The following is a 22,439-nucleotide window of genomic DNA, read 5'->3' on the forward strand; positions in this document are numbered from 1 at the left end:
CTGCAGGATTACTGCGATCACGAGTTTCTTAGGGACGCTCGTTCACGATAATTGTACCATCTAAACAGGCCACAGATCATCCAATGAATGAGCAAAACGCTTGTTCATCAAGTGAATTGATCTTTTCTGCCCCACAAAAAGATCATCGTTCTTGGTGGCACATCCTCCTGTGTAAATAGGACATGTGCTGGCGCGAATATTGCACACTGAAAGATTTATTACAGATCGCTCATTGAACATCTGAAGTTGAGTCTGCTAGTGGAATACGCCACACATTGGGAAATTTAATGCACCACAAGGCCGGCGTTAAGGGTGAAAACTTGACACTTGACCATACACAAACCAACTCCCTGCTTCTGCAGGCATACCAAATTTTTCAAATTATGAAACACACTTTTTCCCCTCCAAATTTTGGGGGAAAATTTGTGCGTTTTATAATCTGAAGGTAGCTTACCGAAGTGGCGACTGCGGTGGAGCGAGGTCACAGGAGGCAGGGTCGTTGCTTAAGGAGGCTGGTGGAGGCGGCAGGAGTGGGCTGATTATGCTGTCCCTAGGCTCTCGTATGATGATGGTGCCAGTGAGCGGAGTCTCCTTTTCCATTGATTTCCCTGCTATGAGCTTCGAAAAAATGGCTGCCGAAGGTGGCGCATGCCCAAATTGAGATCTCTGGAGACGAGATCTCGTCTTCCAAGATCTCGTCTCCCAAGATCTCAATCCGAGCATGCGCGACCTCTGGCAGCGATTTTCTCAAAGCCCACCACAGGGAAATCAATGGGATAGGGGACTCTACTTACCGGCACAAACATATGAGAGCACAGGGCCAGCAGATCGGCCAACTCCTGCTGCCACAGCCAGCCTGCTGAAGCAATGACCCTGCCTCCTGTGAACTGTCCCCTCGGCAAGCTACCCACTATGCGTGCATCGACACCTGCGGAGATGGACATGCGGCGCATCTTTTCCAGACCGCAGCATGTCTATTTATCTTGTGGAGACGTTCAGTCTCTGCAAGATAAATATCTCCAGTACTATGTATAGGACGCGGTGATTCCGCACGTTTCAATGAACACATGCGGAATCGCCTGCATTCAAAAGCCGGCAGTGCTTTGGACGGAGCGGACATGTGCTGCGTCCAATTACTGACTGTGGGGACGTAGCCTTAGTCCACAAATTACATATGTACCGTATTTTTCGGACTATAAGATGCACCGGACTATAAGGCGCACCCAGGTTTTAGAGGTGGAAAATAGGGAAAAAAAATATTTGAAGCAATAAAATGTGGTAAAATATTTAATAACATAAATAACATACTATTATATGTGGTGTTATTATATATAATAGTATGTTATTATGTTGGAAGCTGTGGGACCAGTGTGGTGTCTGTACAGTACTATATGAAGATGCTGGAGGGCGAGTATAAGAATGGGGGCACAGGGCTTATATTGAAAGCACCACTCCAGCACTGCAAAATAACACTGGAGTGCTGCTTTAAAATCCCATGGGAGAACTATAACTCCCAGCAAGTCCTGCAGATCCTATGACATGCTGCGAGTTATAGTTCACCAAAGGAGTGGCAGAGTGCTTTATTGTGTTTTGTAAAGACTAACCTCTTAAATGTGGCAGCCAGCCAAACTGTGGTGAGGTAAAAGCATCCCATGACAACACAGAGAGCCTTCCCTCTTGTTTCCTTTCCACAGCACAGGTTATGAGGATTCTAGTGGAGAGCCTGAAGGACCTGTGATGATGTCAAAAAGAGGGAGGGCTCTGAGCTGCCATGTGATGCTCCAGCCCGCCCACTCCTGACATCAAACAGGTCCTGTTTGTGCACAGCACTTGGCGTCCAGCCCAGGCATGGCAGGCAGGTATGCAGCGATCTCCTCTCTCCTCAGGCCCCTGCTGCCTCCTCCTCCCCCGGACACACAGATCTCCCCAGCTGCTGCAGGAATCAGTGCTGGGGAAGCCATGTGTGTCCCTGCTTAAGTGCAGTATTCATTTGCTGCTCCTGGCTCACCACTCAGCTGATAGGTGGGCGGGGAGCCGCTAATGAATATTCACTGCACTTAATCATCGGGACCACATGGTTTCCCCAGGCTGATTCTGGGCAGCGGGGACATCCTGAAGTGGCATAACAGTGCGATCCCACTCACTGCTGCCCCCCTCACCACATGCTACATCCGTACCATAAGACGCACCCACACTTTCCTCCCAAATTTGGAGGAAAAAAAGTGCGTCTTATGGTCAGAAAAATACGGTATATATAAAATAGAGTTGCAGACTTCGATCAGGCTTTGATCAGAGTGCGATGAAAGTGGCATCTTTTTCTCTCACAGGTGGAGAGGGGGAAAAAAAAGTTTCTCCATTTTGACAGTCTGTGAAAATTGGAGAAAATATATATAAATATATTTATATATATTTAATTTATTCATATATAGTATGTATACATGGCCCTGTAGAATTAATGGCGCTATGTAAGCGAGTAAAATAAATAAATATCTATGTGTTTGTGTGTATTTGTGCAATTCTATAAGCCTGTGCACAGAGTAGAATACAGGCTAATAGACTTTCTATCAAGCCTGTACATAGATTTGAGCCCGCTCAGGCAGAGCTCTATGCTTCTGTCTGTTGAGCAGCATGCTTTAGAGCAGCTGTTTGGAGGGATCAGTGGGTTTCTCAGGACCCAGTCGCCCACTGATCAACTCCACATAAGGGCTTGTGCACACGACCAGTTTTGTCATCTGAATGCCGTCCATGATTTTGACAGATAGCAATGATATTCTATGGGGCTGTAAAAATGTCAGATTTTTTCCTCGGACCCAGTGGTTCACGGAAAAAAATTGAAGACAAGTCAAAATCGTCAATGCAAGTCTATGGGCCCATGAAAAAATGGACCCCACTTGGATGACATCTGAGTGCGATCCGATTTTCACAGACTGACGTAATAGAAAAAGTTGCGAAACCTCCCCCCCTCCACGTCCGAGAAAAACTGATGCCACTCTGATCAAACTCTGATCTGAGTTTGTAACTCCATTACGCTAGTTGTCATTTAATCAATTCTGCTCATTATATCCTGTGGTTCCAGTTCTGGTCATCCTGCTGGCATCAAGCCACTACGTTGTCCATTGCTTCTGCTCAGCCTTCCTGCTGCACCACCGTCATCTGTCCGTGCTTCATTACAGCTGATCATCTGCACTAGAAGAGACATAACATCTATCATTACAAAAAAGAGGCTTAAATGGTAGGTCCTATTTAACAAATCATTCTAATACACAAGAGACAACATGTCAGAGATATTTGCTGACATTTTTTAGGTGTAAATGGTGCAGTTCTAAACATCACCATGAACAACCCAAAGGCACAGTGAATGGGACCTTAATGTCAAGTGAGCAGCTACCTACCGGGACTTGTTTTCCTCAAGCTGCTCCCTCTGGAGACTCAAGGTGGTTCAGGATAATAACCTTATACATTCTGTACCAATTGTGATGTCATGTGATATCTATGATGTCATGTGCCCTATGATGTCATGTCCCCTGTCGTAATAAGGGCCACTGGTGTGTTATGTATCAAGTTTCCAACATCAAGAGGAGAACTAATCAAACAAAATCACAGGCTGCAAATAACCACCAGTCTCATTTTTAATTGAGTCATGACGCACGTTAAAACCTAAACATTTCCCCCCTTTTATTCTAATCTGTATCACCTACTGTTCTAAGAACTAAAGGAAAACACAGGACGCCATACTGCAATTCCTGATGACGATAAACTGTCAGTTCCCGGTCACCCCTGATCTGACAAGACCAAGACAGCTGATAATGGAGAACTATAGCAGTCTGTAGCTAAACTTGTTACAATAGCGTTTTCACAACATTAATGGCAAAGCTACCCAAAAATGGAACCAAATGGAGGTGTCTCACCTGGCTCACCCCTTTCTATATGCTTTTATTAGAGTACATGGGTGTCACAGAGGGCAAACCAGACGATTGGTAAGGGTCTTCAAGACGAGTAACACATGATCAGTTGATCGCCAACAAGTCCTCATATAGGGAAGGGGTTGTCCAGATTGGGCAGGGCTCACACTGACTTAATAAAGAACCAAAATGTTCATATTTTCCTTGGAATCTGGTCAATAACATTTTTTTTTAAATCATAGAATCATAGCAATCACAGGACACATGATACAGCGGGTTTTGCTAAGATTTTCTTGTCAAGGATGTAGTTCTGAATCAGATGACTAACCCCCCATCTATACAATTTGTGAGTGAGGTCGTAAGTGAAGAGTTCCCTACCTGGACTTGTTTCCTTCAAGCTGTCAGGCTCTAATGAAACAAGATGGCTCAGATGTTGCACTTTGCACATTCTATGCCAATTGTGATGTCATATGATGTCTATGATGTTTATGTGCTTTGTGATGTCATCCAAACTGCCTGTTTGTCCCCTTCCCACCCATGACATACTTTGAATTTTTGAACAGGTTATTTGGAGGCAACGGCGCAACCAATGAAGGAACAATGGTAATCATCCAAAACTATTCATCTCTGTACCACAGAAAATAATCTAACTATAGGGAGACACATATATACAGCTCTGGCAAAAATTAAGAGACCACTGCAAAATTTTCAGCTTGTCTGATTTTTCTCTTTATAGGTATATTTTTGAGTAAAATGTAAATTGTTCTTTTATTCTATTAACTACTGACAACATGTCTCCGAAGTTCCAAGCAATACATTTTGTATTTATTTTCAGAAAATGAGAAATGGTCAAAATAACAAAAAAAAGAATTGCTTGCAGACCTCAAATGATGCAAAAAAACCAAGTTCATAAATATTTAGAAACAACAATACTAATATTTTATCTCAGGCAGAGTTCAGAAATCGATATTTTGTGGAATAACCATGATTTTTTATCACAGCTTTCATGCATATTGGCATGCTTTCCACCAGTCTTTCACACTGCTTTTGGGTGACCTTATGCCACTCCTGGTACAAAAATTTAAGCAGTTCTTTTTTGTTTGATGGCTTGTCACTATATGCTGTATCTTCCTCTTGATTACATTCCAGAGGTTTTCAATGGGGTTCAGGGTCTGGAGATTGGGCTGGCCATGACAGGGATTTGATGTGGTGGTCCTTCATCCACACCTTGATTGACCTAGCTGTGTGGCATGGTGCATTGTTCTGCTGGATAAAACAGTCCTCAGAGTTGAGGAACATGGCCTGAGCAGAAGGAATTTACTGTTTTTCCAGGATAACCTTGTATGCGGCTTGATTCATACGTCCTTCGCAAAGAAAAACCTGCCCAATTCCAGCCTTGCTGAAGCATCCCCAGATCATCACCAGTCCGCCACCAGATTTCACAGTGGGTGCAAGACAGTGTGGCTTGTACACCTCTCCAGGTTTCCGTTTAACCATTAGACGACCAGGTGTTGATTGCTGTTTTTTTAATTATTTATATAATTAAATATTTTTTGACAACCAGTCAAGCTAAAGATGACAGCTGGGGGATGGCATTCTCAGTCTGGTAAGGGGCCATGAATATTGACTCCACCAGCCTAAATATAACAGCCCACAGCCGCCCAGAAAAGGCACATCTATTAGATGTGCCTATTCTGGCTCTTTTCCCGGCTCTTCCCACTTGCCCTGTATTGGTGGCAAGTGGGGTTTATATTTTTGGGGTCGATGTCACCTTTGTATTGTCAGGTGACATCAAGCCCACTGCTTAGTAATGGATAGGTGTCTATAAGGCGTCTATATGATAAATAAAGACACAAGTATTCATTTCTTTATTTGAAATAAAACAAAACACACTATTCCATTCTTATTAAAAACTATCTGAAGGAGCTCAGTATAGAGTGTATAGTGTACAGGTAATACATGGATCACCAGTGACATTATACACAGGAGCTCTGTATATAGTGTCAGTGTACAGGTAATACAGTGACCACCAGTGACATTATACACAGGAGCTCAGTATATAGTGTATAGCGTACAGGTAATACATGGATCACCAGTGACATTATACACAGGAGCTTTGTGTATAGTGTCAGTGTACAGGTAATACAGTGATCATCGGTGACATTATACACAGGAGCTCAGTATATAGTGTAGTGTACAGGTAATACAGTGTTCACTGGTGACATTATTTTTAGGAGCTCTGTATATAGTGTATAGTGTGCAGATAATACAGTGACCACCAGTGACATTATACACAAGGGCTCAGTATATAGTGTCAGTGTACAGGTAATACAGTGATCACCAGTGACATTATACACAGGAACTCTGTACACAGTATATAGTGTATAGTGTGCGTGCACATGTATACTCACCGGTGACGTCTCTTGTTGAAGTCTTTCTTCGCTTTTCTTCTTCAGCCAGCACAGACTGCCATCACTTCTTCCACCCAGGACTCATCTCTGCACAAAATAACACACAGTCATCAGTAGCTGATCACTTCCAGAGAACTTTCTCCACTTTTTCCCTGACTTCGACACTACGTCAGATGAAGAAAAAAGTGACATAGTGCCGCCCTGCAAAGTAACAGGACCCCCCTTTTGTTCCCTCCATGGAAAACAGTTTCCTAGAAAGTAAATTGAATTACAGTAATAATAATGTCCCTAATAGGACCCTAAAGAAATTATGCTCCCCATTTGTAACCATAAACTAATATAGCATGTTCCTCATTCTGGCACCCAAACAGTAATTAAGTCCCTCATCCTGGCCCCCTTTATTTAATAATCTAGCCTAGCCTGGCCCCCCATATATCCATCCTGGTCCATTGTATTGGCCTTACCCCCATAAATCCATCCTGGTTCCCCTCATATATCCATCCTGGTCCCACTTATATTTGCATCCTGGCCCCCCCATATATAACCATCCTGGCTCCCCCATATATAACCATCCTGGCCTCCCCATATATATATAAGCATCCTGGCTGCCCCATATATATATGCATCCTGGCTCCCCCATATACAGCTCTGGCAAAAATTAACAGACCACTGCACAGTATTAAAAAATTCAGCTTCTGTACATGTCTAACAGCCATTCCATTCCAGTGTCAGTTGAATTCCAGCCAGAGTACACCTCATTCTACTTAATGTGCTTCTGACTAGGTTATCATTTGAACCAAATCTTATTTAATGAAGGAAAGTATAAAAAACACTGCTGTGGTGTTCACAATCCTCTTGCAATAGGACAAGCTGGATGGCAAAACAAGTGCTAGTAATAATCCAAAAGTAATAGGAATGAAAAAATAACATTTAACCCTTTCACGACATGCGCTGTACTATTACTGCGCATGTCGTGTCTCCCCCTTTGATATGGGCTCCGGCGGTGAGCCCACATCAAAGTCGCGACATGTCAGCTGTTTTGTACAGCTGACATGTGCGCGCAATAGCGGCGGGTGAAATCGCTATTCACCCACCGCTATTAACCTGTTAAAAGCCGCTGTCAAACGCAGACAGCGGCCGGAAATGATGTCATCGCCGACCCCCGTCACATGATCGGGGGTCGGCGATGCATCAGGAAGGTAACCATAGAGGTCCTTGAGACCTCTATGGTTACTGATGCCGGCCTGCTGTGAGCGCCACCCTGTGGTCGGCACTCACAGCACACCTGCATTTCAGCTACATAGCAGCGATCTGATGATCGCTGCTATGTAGCAGAGCCGATCAGGCTATTCCAGCTTCTAGCCTCCCATGGAGGCTATTGAAACATGGCACAAGTAAAAAAAAATGTTTTTAAAAATATGAAAAAAATATAAAAAATATAAAAGTTTAAATCACCCCCCTTTCGCCCCATCCTAAATAAAACAATTAAAAAAAAAAAAACCTACACGTATTTGGTATCGCCGCATTCAGAATCGCCCGATCTATCAATAAAAAAAGCATTAACCTGATCACTAAACAACGTAGCGAGAAAAAAATCCGAAACGCCAGAATTACGTTTTTTTGGTCGCCGTGACATTGCATTAAAATGCAATAACGGGCGATCAAAAGAACGTATCTGCACTGAAATGGTATCATTAAAAACGTCAGCTCAGCATGCAAAAAATAAGCCCTCACCCGACCCCAGATCACGAAAAATGGAGATGCTTCGGGTATCGGAAAATGGCACTTTTTTTTTTTTTTTTTTAAGCAAAGTTTTGAATTTTTTTTCACCACTTGGATAAAAAATAACCTAGACATGTTAGATGTCTATGAACTCGTAATGACCTAGAGAATCACAATGAAAAAGAAAAAATAATCTCCAGCATGGATCTTCTAAAAAGTCAATTTATTGGAAACACTTTAAAATGCAAACATTTGCAAAAAAGAGATGGGGGTCCCAGGTGGTCAACGCCGACGCGTTTCGACCATCAGGTCTTAGTCATGGCATGAAAATGGAACCACATATTAACATTTTATACAACACAGAACACTAAAACAACAAGTGCTTAGATTAAAACTCAGGTGGGCAATCAGAACATTCATTAGATTAACCCCCTGTGAACCGCAAAAGAGAAAGACATGTCTATGGAAAAAGAACCACAACGGTGTATCAAAAAATTACATTAGCCGAAGTAATAGAACCAATTCACAGTGTGTACAATATTAAATATCACCTTCTTATGGAGAGAAAAAAAAAAAAAAAAACCACAAAAAAAAAACACGGGAAAAAAAAATAATAAAAAAAAAAAAAAATTGGATTATATGAAATAAAGATATGAAATTATTACATTAATCTAACTGCAAAATGAGGTCAAAACGTTTGTTCAGCCTTAAGGGCACCCTTGACTGTAGAGAAAATATCCAAAAGGATTCACGATTTAATATCACAATGGCAGGTTAGTTTTATCATTTAAGGAACCTAGCAAAAAAACAAAAAACAAAAAACAAGTGTGGGATTGCACTTTTTTTGCAATTTCACCACACTTGGAATATTTTTCCCGTTTTCTAGTAAAAGACATGGTAAAACCAATGGTGTCGTTCAAAAGTACAACTTGTCATGCAAAAGATAAGCCCTCACATGACCATATTGACGGAAAAATAAAAAAGTTATGGCTCTGGGAAGGAGGGAAGTGAAAAATGAAAACGCAAAAACGAAAAAGGGCCGTGACTTGAAGGGGTTAACCATGCCAAAGGAGTCGAAAAGAAAAGTCTTGAGTGAGGACAGGAAGGGCTCAATTCTGGCTTTACTAGCAGAGGGAAACAGTGAGCACTATGTTGCCTCCATCCTTAAAATTTCTAAGATGGTAGTCCATTACAACAAGGTCAACAGCAGACATTGAGGACAACAAAGCTACAGACTGGCAAAGCACGAAAACGACTCTCCACTGACCGGAATGACCGTCATCTTATTCCAATGTCACTCAGCATCCGCAGGATGACATCAAGTGACCTACAAAAGGAATGGCAAATGGCAGCTGGGGTGAAGTGTAGAGCAAGAACAGTTCGCAACAGGCTTCTAGAGGCAGGACTCAAGTCATGCAAAGCTAGAAAAAAGCCTTTCATCACAGAGAAGCAAAGGAGAGCCAGGTTGAAGTTTGCCAAAGACCATAAGGATTGGACAATAGAGGACTACAGTAAGGTAATCTTCTCTGATGAGTCTAATTTTCAGCTTTACCCACAACCTGGTCATCTAATGGTTAGACAGAGACCTGGAGAGGTGTACAAGCCACAGTGTCTTACTCTTGGTGGAGGATTGGTGAAGATCTGGGGATGCTTCAGCAAAGCTGGAATTGGGCAGGTTGTTCTTTAGGAAGGATGTATGAATCAAGTCGCATACAATGTTTTCCTGGAAAAACAGTTGATTCCTTCTGCTCAAGCAATGTTCCCCAACTCTGAGGACTGGTTTTTCCAGCAGGACAATGCTCCATGCCACACAGCTAGGATAATCAAGGTATGGATGAAGGACCACCACATCAAATCCCTGTCATGGCCAGCCCAATCTCCAGACCTGAACCCCATTGAAAACCCTTGGAATGTAATCAAGAGGAAGATGGATAGTCACAAGCCATTAAACAAAGAAGAACTGCTTACATTTATGTACCAGGAGTGGCATAAGGTCACCCAAAAGCAGTGTGAAAGACTGGTGGAAAGCATGCCAAGACGCATGAAAGCTGTGATTAAAAATCATGGTTATTCCACAAAATATTGATTTCTGAACTCTTCCTGAGTTAAAACATTAGTATTGTTGTTTCTAAATGATTATGAACTTGTTGTTTTGCATTATTTTAGGACTGCAAGCACTGCATTTTTTTGTTATTTTGACCATTTCTTATTTTCAGAAAATAAATACAAAATTTCGGAGACATGTTGTCAGTAATTTATAGAATAAAAAATCAGACAAACTGAAAATTTTGCCATGGTCTCTTAGTTGTTGCAAGAGCTGTATATACTAGTGATGGGTGAGCACTAAGATGCTCGGTTGCTCGTTGCTCGGGTCGAGCAAATTGGAATACTCGGGTACTCGACACGAGCAACGAGCCCAATGTAAGTCTATGGGAAAGTATTTTTACCGCGATCCCCCCCGGGGGTCCTTTCAAGCTCTAAAAACTTCAGAAAATTATGGAAACACTGCTCAAATGACACAGGAACATCATGGGGATCGCCCCTGGAAGCATTTCTGACTGCTAGTTCACAGCTGTAAGCAATGTTGTCAGAGTTTCACGCCATTTTTACAGGTGCACCAAAAAACATACAAAAACAAAACCAAAATGGATTTTGCTGGGAAATATGTTAAGGTAATGACTTGTATGTAAGGCAAAATAATTAACCCCAGACCAAAATGTTCCTCCACGACTTGGGCTATGTTCACACGCAGCGTTTTTCAACTGTAACATTGTTTTCAACCAATACAAATGCATTCACTGGGAAATGTCATTGTAACATTTAGCAACCCTAGCTGGCCATGTGGTGTGTGACACATAAGCAGATATATCATGTTTCATTTATGAAGGAGGGACGCTTAAAGTCACAAAGCCTACTTTTAGAGGGGCATCAGGCAGCATTAATAATCTTAAAGGGCCATTATTAAACAGTGAGTCTCCTATGCTGTTATTGCCTATGCAGTGAGTGGCTGGGCTGCCAAGAATTACGACACACCCCAATACCCCTTTCATGAGAGGTACAGGAGGGCTTCCTGAAAAAATGTTGCATTGAATGCAAGGCCTGCCCTGCTATCAATTCATATGCACACTAAGAATCCTTTAAACCCAGGTACTGGATGGCCAACAGGAAAACCCACTTCACATTTTTCAGTTGGTCCTGCCATACTGTTTTCTTATGTATTGACTGCAAGGCCTGCCATGCTACCAAGTCATATGCACCCCAATAAGCCTTTCAACCCAGGTACTGGATGGCCACAGAAAAACCCACTTCACATTCTTTAGTTGGTCCTGCCATACTGTTTCCTTATGCAATGAATGCAAGGGCTGCCTTGACCCAAATTTACACGCACCCCAATACCCCCTTGGAAGAAACATGGAGAAGGGACTCATAAAGAAAAACTGTCCCATTACAAAGGAGGGGGTCTCCTAGATTCGTAATGCACATACACTAAGTGCATAGGCTGACAAACATTTCCCCATGGGGTACATTTAAAAAAAATATTTAATGGGGATCATAGACACCCTTGCCAAAAAAAATTGATCGTCTGTAGCAGCACGGAACACGTGATTCCTTGTGATCTAGTGGTGGAAAATGATGAGAGGTGGAAGAAGGCCTCATTAAAAACTAGGCCCAATTAAAGGAGCGAGTCTCAAAGACTTGTAATGCCCATACACTATGTGTTTGGGCTGACAAACATTTTCCCATGGGGGGTACATTTTAAAAAAATATTTAATGGGGATCATAGACCCCCTTGCCAAAAAATTGACTGTCAGTAGCAGCACAGAACATGTTAACCCTAGTGATCTAGTGGTGGAAAATGATGAGAAGTGGAGGAATTCCTCATTAAAAACTAGGCCCAATGTAAAGAGTGTGTCTCCCAGACTTGTAATGCCCATACACGCAGTGCATGGGCTGACAAATATTTTCCTCAAGGGGGATACATTTTTTAAAAATAAACTATGGGCATCATAGGCACCCTTGCCAAAAAATGGACTGCCTTTAGCAGCACAGAACACATTCAGCGTGGTGATCTAGTGGTGGAGAATGAGGAGACATTGCTGAAGGCCTCATTAAAAACTAGGCCCAATGTAAAGGAGCGTGTCTCCTAGGCTTGTAATGCCCATACATGCAGTGCATGGGCTGACAAACATTTCCCCAAGGGGGATACATTTTTTAAAAATATACTATGGGCATCATAGACACCCTTGCCAAATCTTGGACTGCCTGTAGCGGCACAGAAGACGTTAAGCCTGGTGATTTAGTGGTGGAGAATGAGGAGACATAAAAATAAACCATAATGAAATCAAACAAATAAATAAATGATGTGAATCCACCGCTGGAAGTAAATAACAAAAGGGAGGGGCGAACACAAGTTCATAAATTTGAAGCCAGAATGTGTCCAACGAGATATTTTTGTGCCTAGCAACAGCTCAGAGACAGGGCTATAAATAAAAATATAATATAAAAGTATTTGAATAATTTTCTATTGTAGAGGTATACACTACCTCTCTAGAGGACGGTCCAAAGATAGATAGGGAAAATGGGAAATATAAGAATAAATGGGAATAATAGACGTACATCTCTTTTTGATTACATTTCCCCCTGTGGGAGTAACATTTGTTTTGGTTTCCAATTAGTAACGGGCATCATAAAAACACCCTTGCACAAAAAAATTTGTGACTTTGGCATCACGGAATCCTTTCACCCCGGTGTTCTACTGGTTATGGATGATGAGGATGAGGATTATCTGGGTGACCCTAAACTTTTGAATGGTAGTCTAGATATAATAGTGTTGAGCGAACGTGCTCGCCACTACTCGGTACTCGACCGAGTATCACTATGCTCCGTGTACTCGGCGACTACCGAGTATTTCCGATATTATTCGGCGGGAGCTCTAGAAGAGACCTGACGCCGCCCTTCTCGCCGCATTCTGCTCTGGACTTAGCTAGTGTAGGGAGAGCTGCTGCTGAGATAGGGCCAGAATCGTCCTTTTAATAGTTAGTGTAGGTCTGCAACTGTTCAGTCCACAACTCCTGAGAAACCAACAGTCCTTTTTAGGGCTAATTCGGGGGTCCCGAGATTTCAGCTCTAGGTAGGCAGGGGAGTCTATGTGCACATATCCACATCAGTGCAAGGCCTGCAGGCACTGTATGTGAGTACATAGCTCTCACTGAATACCTCCAAAAGCTCCATAACTGTCTGCTGCTGCTTAGTTACTATATACATAGCTGCAGATTTCTGTGGCTTTTTTTTTTTCAAAAAATTCACCAAACCCCCCCAAAAAAATGTATGCAGTCTGTTATGTCAGGCTGAGTCCTGGTGCATCTGGTTTGTAAAATCATATTTTCGCTTCAGTGGGGGTAGCAAAACTACCAGCCTGACCACCACCAGCATGATCAGGCACATGTCAGCAAAGCACCCGACTTTGTGGGCCGAACCCCAGGCTCCAGGAACACTGTCTGCAGGTGACACCACTGCTTCTTCCACTGTTTTGCGTAGAAGCCAATCCCCAGTCCACTGTGCATGTGAAGATGCCTCTAGCCCTGCACCTGTTGTTGCCCACTCAAGCAGCAACATCATCAAGCCCGTCCGCGTCCTTGTCCCAGCACAGCCTTCAGTTGTCTATAGTCATTGAAACACAAGCAGAAATACCCAGCCAACGCCCCACAGGCCACAGTACTAAATTCTAACATTTCTCTTGTGCTTGCGCTTGGAATGTTGCCTTTAAGGCTCATTGAGATGGAAGCTTTCCACAACCTGTTGGCGGCGGCCGTCCCAAGGTACTTCGTCCCCAGTCACCACTATGTCTCCCAGTGTGCCGTACCGGCAGTACACCAGCATGTGTCCCACAACATTACCCATGCCCTCAACAATGCTGTTACAGGGAAAGTCCACCTAACCATGGACACGTGGACAAGTGCTTGTGGCTAGGGATGGTACATCTCACTGACAGCACACTGGGTTAACACACTGGAAGACAGGACCCAGTCAGACCTTGGAATGGAACACATCCTCCCCACACCGAGGATTGCGGGCCCTACGTCAATCAGGGTTGGTCCCACAGTGTACAGCTCCTGCACCTCCTCCTCCTCCTCCTCTTCAGCCTCCATCTATGAAATTAACACATCAGTCAGAAGCTGGAAGCACTGCAGCACTCCCTCAGCCAAGTGGCAAAAGGCTGTGCTGAAGCTAATCTGCATAGGTGACAAACCGCACAATGCAGAAGAGTTGTGGAAAGAGCAGTCAGATATTTGGATGACACCACTGAATCTACAACCAGGCATGGTTGTGTGTGACAACGGCTGGAACCTGGTGGCGGCTCTGAGGCAAGGTGAGCTCACACACGTACCTTGCCTGGCCCATGTGCTTAACCTCATGGTTCAACGTTTTCTGAACCACCACCTGGAGCTGCCGGATCTGCTAGTGAAAGTATGCCGTCTGTCTGCCCATTTTAGAAAGTCAGCTACAGCTTCAGCTGCTCTTGCCGTGCTTCAGCAGCGTTTGCTGCTTCCGGCTCACCGACTGGTGTGTGAATTCCCCACGTGTTGGAACTCTATACTGCATATGTTGGAAATGATTTGTGAGCAGAAGAGGGCAGTTGTTGACTACCAACATCAACAAGGCAGTCGATATTCAGTTCAGACACCACACATAAGACCTCAAGAGTGGACATGGATGTCAGACATATGTACCATCCTACAAATTTTTGAGGACTGCACGAAGATGGTGAGCGGCGATGATGCCATAATTAGCATGACCGTCCCACTTTTCAGCATTCTGAAAACCTCTCTGCTCACAATTAAAGAGGATGCATTGCAGGCAGAGCACGAGGACATGGATCGAGGAACCATACAGGGGGATTACACTCAGCCCAGTCTCAAGTCTTCCCAACGTGGATTGGTAGGCAATGAGGAGGAGGAGGAAGAACAGGAGCTACTTTCATGTGCTATAGATGGTACTGCAAGCACAGCTGTCACACTGTCTGTTCAACGGGGATGGCCTGAGGACAGGGAGGAGGAGGAGGAGGGGGAGGACAGCATGGTCGGTCATCCTGTTGGTGAGGACACGGAAGTCTTGCCTGTTAGAAGTCTGGCATGCATGGCTGACTTTATTTTGCGCTGCGTTTCACGTGACCCTCACATTATAAAATTTTTTGGTGACACTCATTACTGGTTGGTGACACTTCTAGACCCACGCTACAAGGAGAACTTTCAATCTCTTCTGCCAGAGGCAGAGAGGTGTACTAAAATTTTGCAGTACCAGAGGGCCCTTGTAGAAGAGGTACTTATAAAATTCCCATGCGAGAATGCTGGCAGCAGACATCAGGGATTGTTGTACAACCAAGGAGTCCAAGCGAGAGAGAGAAAGAAGTACAATCCAGCTCAGGCAGGGGAACAATGGCAAAGTTCTGGGACAGTTTTCTCAGACCCTCCCATCGTGCCAGCACAGAGGCAAGGGGTGCTGTCACAAGAAGTGCAATGTTTGGGAAGATGCTGAGAGAGTACCTTGCAGATCGTACAAATGTCCTCTGTGATTCCTCTGTGCCTTTTAATTATTGGGTATCCAAGCTGGACACGTGGCATGAACTGGCTCTTTACGCCTTGGAGGTCCTGGCCTGCCCGGCTGCTAGCTTTCTGTCTGAGCGGGTTTTTAGTACCGCTGGTGGAATTATAACAGATAAGCGAATCCGCCTGTCAACTGAAAATTCTGACATTTTGTGTTTTCCATGAAAACTCATACATTATTAATCAAATGAGTGACCAAATGAATTGAAAATCTAGTCCAGACATTGACAAGGTTCGAAATAATAATTTTCTCCTTCAAACTTTGTGTTCATCAAAGAATGCTCCCTTTGCAGCAATTACAGCATTGCAGACCATTGGCACTCTAACAGTTAATTTGCTGAGGTAATTTGGAGAAATTTCACCCCATGCTTCCAGAAGCCCCTCGCACAAGTTGGTTTGGATTGATGGGCACTTTTTGCATACCATACGGTCAGGCTGCTCCCACAACAGCTCAATGGGTTTGAGATCTAGTGACTGCACTGGCCACTCTATTACAGATAGAATACCAGCTGCTTGCTTCTTCCCTAAATAGTTCTTGCATAATTTGGAGGTGTGCTTTGGGTCATTGTCCTGTTTTAGGATGAAATTGGCTCCAAACAAGCGTTGACCACAGGGTATGGCATGGCATTGCAAAATGGAGTGATAGCCTTCAAAATCCCTTTTACCTTGTACAAATCTCCCACTTTACCAGCACCAAAGCAACCCCAGACCATCACATTACCTCCACCATGCTTGACAGATGGCGTCAGGCACTCATCCAGCATCTTTTCAGTTCTACGTCTCACACATGTTCTTCTGTGTGATCCAAACACCTCAAAATTGGATTCGTCTGTCCAGAACACATTTTTCCAAACTTCCTCTGTCCAATATCTGTGTTCTTTTGTGCATATTAATCTTTTCCTGTTATTAGCCAGTCTCAGATATGGCTTTTTCTAAAGGCCAGCATCCTGGACTTACCTCTTCACTGTAGACATTGACACTGGCGTTTTCCGTGTACTATTTAATGAAGCTGCCAGTTGAGGACCTGTGAGGCATCAATTTCTCAAACTACAGACTCTAATGTACTAGTCTTGTTGCTCAGTTTTGCAGCGGGGCCTCCCACTTTTCTTTCTACTCTGGTTAGAGTCTGCTTGTGCTCTCCTTTGAAGGGAGTGCTACACACCATTGTAGGAAATCTTCAATTTCTTGGCAATTTCTCACATGGAATAGCCTTCATTTCTAAGAACAAGAATAGACTGTCGGGTTTCGCATCAAAGTTATTTTTTTCTGGCCATTTTGAAAGTTTAATGGAACCAACAAATGTAATGCTCCAGATTCTCAACTAGTTCAAAGGAAGGTCAGGTTGATAGGTTCTCTAATCAGCCAAACTGTTTTCAGCTGTGCTAACATACTAGCACAAGGGTTTTCAAGGTTATTCTAACCATCCATTAGCCTTCTTACACAGTTGGCAAACACAAAGTTCTATAAGAACACTGGAGTGATGGTTGTTGGAAATGGGCCTCTATACACCTATGAAGATATTGCATTATAAACCAGACGTTTGCAGCTAGAATAGTCATTTACCACATTGACAATGTATAGAGTGTATTTCTGAATCATCTAATGTTAGCTTCTTTGGAAAAAAACTGCTTTTCTTTCAAAAATAAGGAAATTTCTAAGTGACCCTAAACTTTTGAATGGTAGTTTATGCATCCTGGCCCCCCATATATATCCATCCTGGACCCAATTTATATATATCCATCCTGGCTCTACCATATATCCATACTGGCAGCCCCATATATTTCAATCCTGACTCCCCCATATGTATGCATCCTGTTCCCTTGTCCTGCCCCCACCCTCATAAATCCATCCTGGCCCCCCATATATCGATACTGGCCTCCCATATATATGCATCCTGGCTCTACCATATATCCTTCCTGGTTGCCCATATATCTGCATTCTGGCCCCCCATATATTTGCATCCTGGTCCTTTGTTCTTCCCCCATATATCCATCTTGACGACCTCCTTATATCCATCCTGGTCCTTTTTTCCTGCCCCCCATATATCCACCCTGCCACCCCTTATATCCATTCTGGTCCTTTTTTCCTGCCCCCTTCTATTCATGAAAAAATGGTAAAAAAACAGCTCACCTGCTAGGCATGTGTTGTGGGTAAGCCCGGATACCGTGTAGTCATCACGTGGAACAATAAAGCGAACAAGAAAAAAAAAATCCAGCTTCCAAAAAATATCCAAATTTATTGATAATAAAATGCAAAGTACAATTACATGGTTCACATGAAGATGAGTAGCAGCAGGCTACGCGTTTCGAACAATAACATGTTCATTCTCAAAGCTGCTCCATATACATAACTGCATGGTTAAATACCAGCTACAACCAATAACAATTGATTTACCAATCACATGACACATAAGTTAACTCATACAATTTAAAAACATAATAATAAAGAAAAAATAAAAAAAGATATGAAAACTAACACACAAATAGGCAAGAAAATGCGTAAGAAATATACAAAAGTTGTATCTTAGTAGTGGAACATGATTTCTTTACGAGCATTCAAGCCCGCAGGATGGCAAGTGTTCAGGCAAAACATCCAATAGGCTTCACGCGACATTAAGCGTCTTTTGAAGTCTCCTCCTCTGGCTGACAGCGTGAGTTTCTCAATGCCGATAACCCGTAGAAATGCCGTACTCCTCTGATGACAGGTAACAAAGTGCTTAGATGCATGAGACATGGAACGATTACCGTTAGTGGAAACAATAATATCTGTAATGTGCTCAGAAATGCGGATTTTAAGCATACGAGTGGTGCATCCTATATAGCTCAAATTGTATTTTACACATGTAATCATGTACACCACATTTTTGCTATTACAATTAATCAGCTGTTGTATCTTAAATTCTGGTCTATTGCCACTATCATGGAAAGAATGTGCAATAATAGAATGAGCACAAGTTCTGCACCTAGAAGCACCGCAGCGGTAAAAACCAGTGTGATGCAACCAGGTGCGAGAAGTATTGCCGGAATTGAAGAAACTTGGGGAAAGAATGTCAGATTAAGTAGTGGCTTTCTTTGCCACCACTTGACATCCCGAATATAAAATGGTTGATAAAATCTCATCTTCATACAAAATGGGAATGTTTTTTTAAAATAAGAGACTTTATACTATAGTATTGAGAACTATATTTAACAGAGCAAATTATTTTCTGATTCTCACTACCATTATAAATTTTATCTCTTGGCATCAACATATCACAACATTTTTTCTGTTTGACAATGTTCTTTGCTCTATCAAGGGACCAGTTAGAATAGCCCCTCTTTCCAAATCTGTCACAACAACATAAATCAATGTCATGCCTGAGAATAACAGCATCATTACAATTTCTGGTGATCCTAGTTAATTCACCTACTGGTATTGACTTGATGGTGTGTCTAGGATGACTGCTAGAAGCGTGTACAATGCTATTCCCTGATAGTGGTTTACAATATGTGGAAGTGGCAATGACATTACCCACAATACCACGTAGAGTCAAGTCCAAAAGAAAATCACATGAGGATCAGTACTACATGTGAAATGAAGATTAAATCCATTAGAGTTAAAATAACTCAAAAGTTCCGGTATGGCAGAAATATCGCCACTCCAAATAAGGAGCATGTCATTCTCCAGGAGAGGTCCTTTCATTTTCTCATTACCGCCATTATCATATCTACTTTATCAAGTCCACATTTTGGAAGTGCCTACTTTCTGTGTTTTTCCTATCCTGTATTGTTTATTTTTAAAACACCATTGATTTCATGATGCTGTACATGTGAAAAGGGTTTACATATAAAAGATATACTGTATATAAATGACAATAAATAAATGGTGGGGAGAGGGTCTTGCACTCATGGGCTTACAATCTAGAGGGTACACTTGGTATACTTGTAGGTCAGTAGACTGTCATGTATATATGCATCTATATGAGATATGTATTACATCACTACACTGACATACATGAAATCAGTTAGGAAGAAGTAAGGAACATATGGAAGTATAGCTGCAGGATCAAACTATTGGATGACTGTTGGATTTGTTTGTTATTTGTCATTATGGAAACACATAAGTCTGCATAAGAGCTGTAGAAACCTAATAAGTGGAAACTGTAAATTACGGCTTGTGCACATGGCCATATTTTTGGTCTGAGTGCAATTCGACAAGGCATCAGATCGCACTCCTATGGGTCCATGCATATGTCAGGTTGTTTTCTCGGATGTAGAGAGCAGCTCTCCGAGGTTACACTTTGCCCAAATCACTGTTTTTACATTCAATCAGAATTACTGGCTCAATTGCAGCATGTTTTTGTTTTTCCGATCAAAATCCATGGGACCAACAAACTATAACCAGACTGATAACAGTAAATTCCAGAAATTTCCTGAATCCTAACTTCTCCAATACACAATATTTTGCAGCAATGTGGGATCCCTTTCTGCTAAGTGTTCTGTAACCAGTGACCTCACAGGTAAAAATATTCTATGCATACATCCAAAGTGATATAGGGAGGATGGGTGGGAATTCTGCTCTGCCTCATAGACCCCTTTAAACCCTTTCTCCATTTCTTTGTTCCTCTTATCTTCCTTTAACTCCTTGATTTAGTCTTTAAGAAATTGATGTGTAAATCGTCTGATCATGTTTCTTTTTATAAGTGGCTAAAAGCAGTGTAGGAATGTGGAAGATAAGGTTTACAATATATCTCTGGCTACCAAGTGGGTACAGACATAGAGGCTGGGGTCAGAGTATTCAAAGGCAGAGTTTGTGTAAAAAGAATCTACCATTGTGCATTGACTCTTCTCTAAAATTATGTTCCAATGACAAGATAAGTCATACTTATTGATCTAGACTTTTTATTGTATGTCACGCCATATGTTACTGCATCTCATTGCAGTTGTGATAAGTGCTATACAGGTTAAGTAGGGTGAAAGGGTTAACAACATAACTTTTGGACTCTTCCCTCTTGTGTTATAAACTCTAGAGTCGTTTTTTTAAAACATCCTGTGTGCCTGGATAACGTCTGCAGAGGAGATACAGAAGTGGGATTTGAAGGAAAATGGATTTTGCTGGACAGCTCAATAATGAAAAGAGAAAAACAAGAAACAAGAAAGAAAGACTAGCAACAAAAAGTTAATATTGCAGAGAATTTAGCCAATTAAACGTGACAAATATTTTTTGCGAACAAAATGTTCCATGAATTGAAAGACAAATGAATAGCGTAATGCACACCATTACTTAAATCATATAGCGTCTTTTTCTCCTATTTTAGCCCCTTTACTAGCCCCTCAGCAGCTGTGGTCTCTTCACTTCTGTGGATGGGCAGCAGGTTGTCTCATGTGACCATCAAGAAATTGAATCTCCCTAGAGTGCATAGCCCTCAGCTCTTACTAAACCCATCTCCCCTACTGTGGTAGCTTTGCTGTCCTGTCTTCCTCCAATGATCTTCATTAGGGTTGAGCGAAACGGGTCGTTCATTTTCAAAAGTCCCCGACTTTTGGCAAAGTCGGGTTTCATGAAACCCGATCCGACCCCTGTGCGGGGTCGGCCATGCGGTACGCGACTTTCGCGCCAAAGTCGCGTTTCAATGACGCGAAAAGCGCCATTTCTCAGCCAATGAAGGTAAACGCAGAGTGTGGGCAGCGTGATGACATAGGTCCTGGTCCCCACCATCTTAGAGAAGGGCATTGCAGTGATTGGCTTGCTGTCTGCGGCGTCACAGGGGCTATAAAGGGGAGTTCCCGCCGACCGCCATGTTACTGCTGCTGATCTGAGCTTAGGGAGAGGTTGCTGCCGCTTCGTCAGAAGCAGGGATAGCGTTAGGCAGGGTCCATTAACCACCAAACCGCTTGTGCTGTAGCGATTTCCACTGCCCAACACCACCTTCGGTGTGCAGGGACAGTGGAAGCTACATTTTTTTTTTCCCCCTCAGCGCTGTAGCTCATTGGGCTGCCCTAGAAGGCTCCCTGATAGCTGCATTGCTGTGTGTACGCCGCTGTGCAAACCAACTGCTTTTTTCAAAGCACAAATCCTCTTGTTCCTTCCTTTCTGCACAGCTATCTTTTGGTTTGTACACACTTTTTATTTAATTTGTGCATCAGTCCACTCCTTATTGCTGCCTGGCATACCTGGCTGAGATTACTGCAGGGAGATAGTAATTGAAGGACACTCCCTGTTTTTTTTTTTTTTTTTGTGGGAGATTAAGATTGACATTTCTGCTAGAGTGCCATCCCTGTCTGTGTCATCTCTCACTCAGTGGGCCATAGAAAGCCTATTTATTTTTTTGCTTGATTTGGGTTATAAAATCTACCTGAAAAAATCACTACATCAATCAGTGGGAGAAAAATATTGGCCTCAGGGCTTGTGTGCCACTCTTGACTCCTGTGTGCATCATCACTCACTCAGTGGGCCATAGAAAGCCTATTTATTTTTTTGCTTGATTTTGGTTCTAAAATCTACCTGAAAAAATCACTACATCAATCAGTGGGAGAAAAATATTGGCCTCAGGGCTTGTGTGCCACTCCTGACTCCTGTGTGCATCATCACTCACTCAGTGGGCCATAGAAAGCCCCTTTTTTTTTTTTTTTTGCTTTATTTGGGTTCTAAATTCTACCTGAAAAAAATAAATAAATCAATCAGTGGGAGATTAATATTGGCCTTTGGGCTTGTGTGCCAGTCCTAAGCGTGCCATCTCTCTCTCTCAGATAGTGGGCCATAGAAAGCCTATTTATTTATTTTTTTTTTTATTGGGTTTATAAATTTTCCCAGGAAAAAAA

The 22,439-nt window shown here is 42.6% G+C and overlaps 1 long non-coding RNA gene across 1 annotated transcript in view; it reads right to left on the reverse strand.

Annotated features, from left to right (window-relative positions):
• Positions 1 to 850: 850 nt before the first annotated feature.
• The window catches only part of LOC138645850 (uncharacterized), a 64,579-nt gene continuing 42,990 nt past the window's right edge, over positions 851 to 22,439 (reverse strand). The window contains exon 3 of the long non-coding RNA XR_011314778.1: positions 851 to 3,186. This is a non-coding gene — a long non-coding RNA (uncharacterized lncRNA). The remainder of the gene's footprint in view (positions 3,187 to 22,439) is intronic.

The sequence above is a fragment of the Ranitomeya imitator genome, chromosome 7 (assembly GCF_032444005.1).
Source record: "Ranitomeya imitator isolate aRanImi1 chromosome 7, aRanImi1.pri, whole genome shotgun sequence".
Lineage (NCBI taxonomy): Eukaryota > Metazoa > Chordata > Amphibia > Anura > Dendrobatidae > Ranitomeya > Ranitomeya imitator.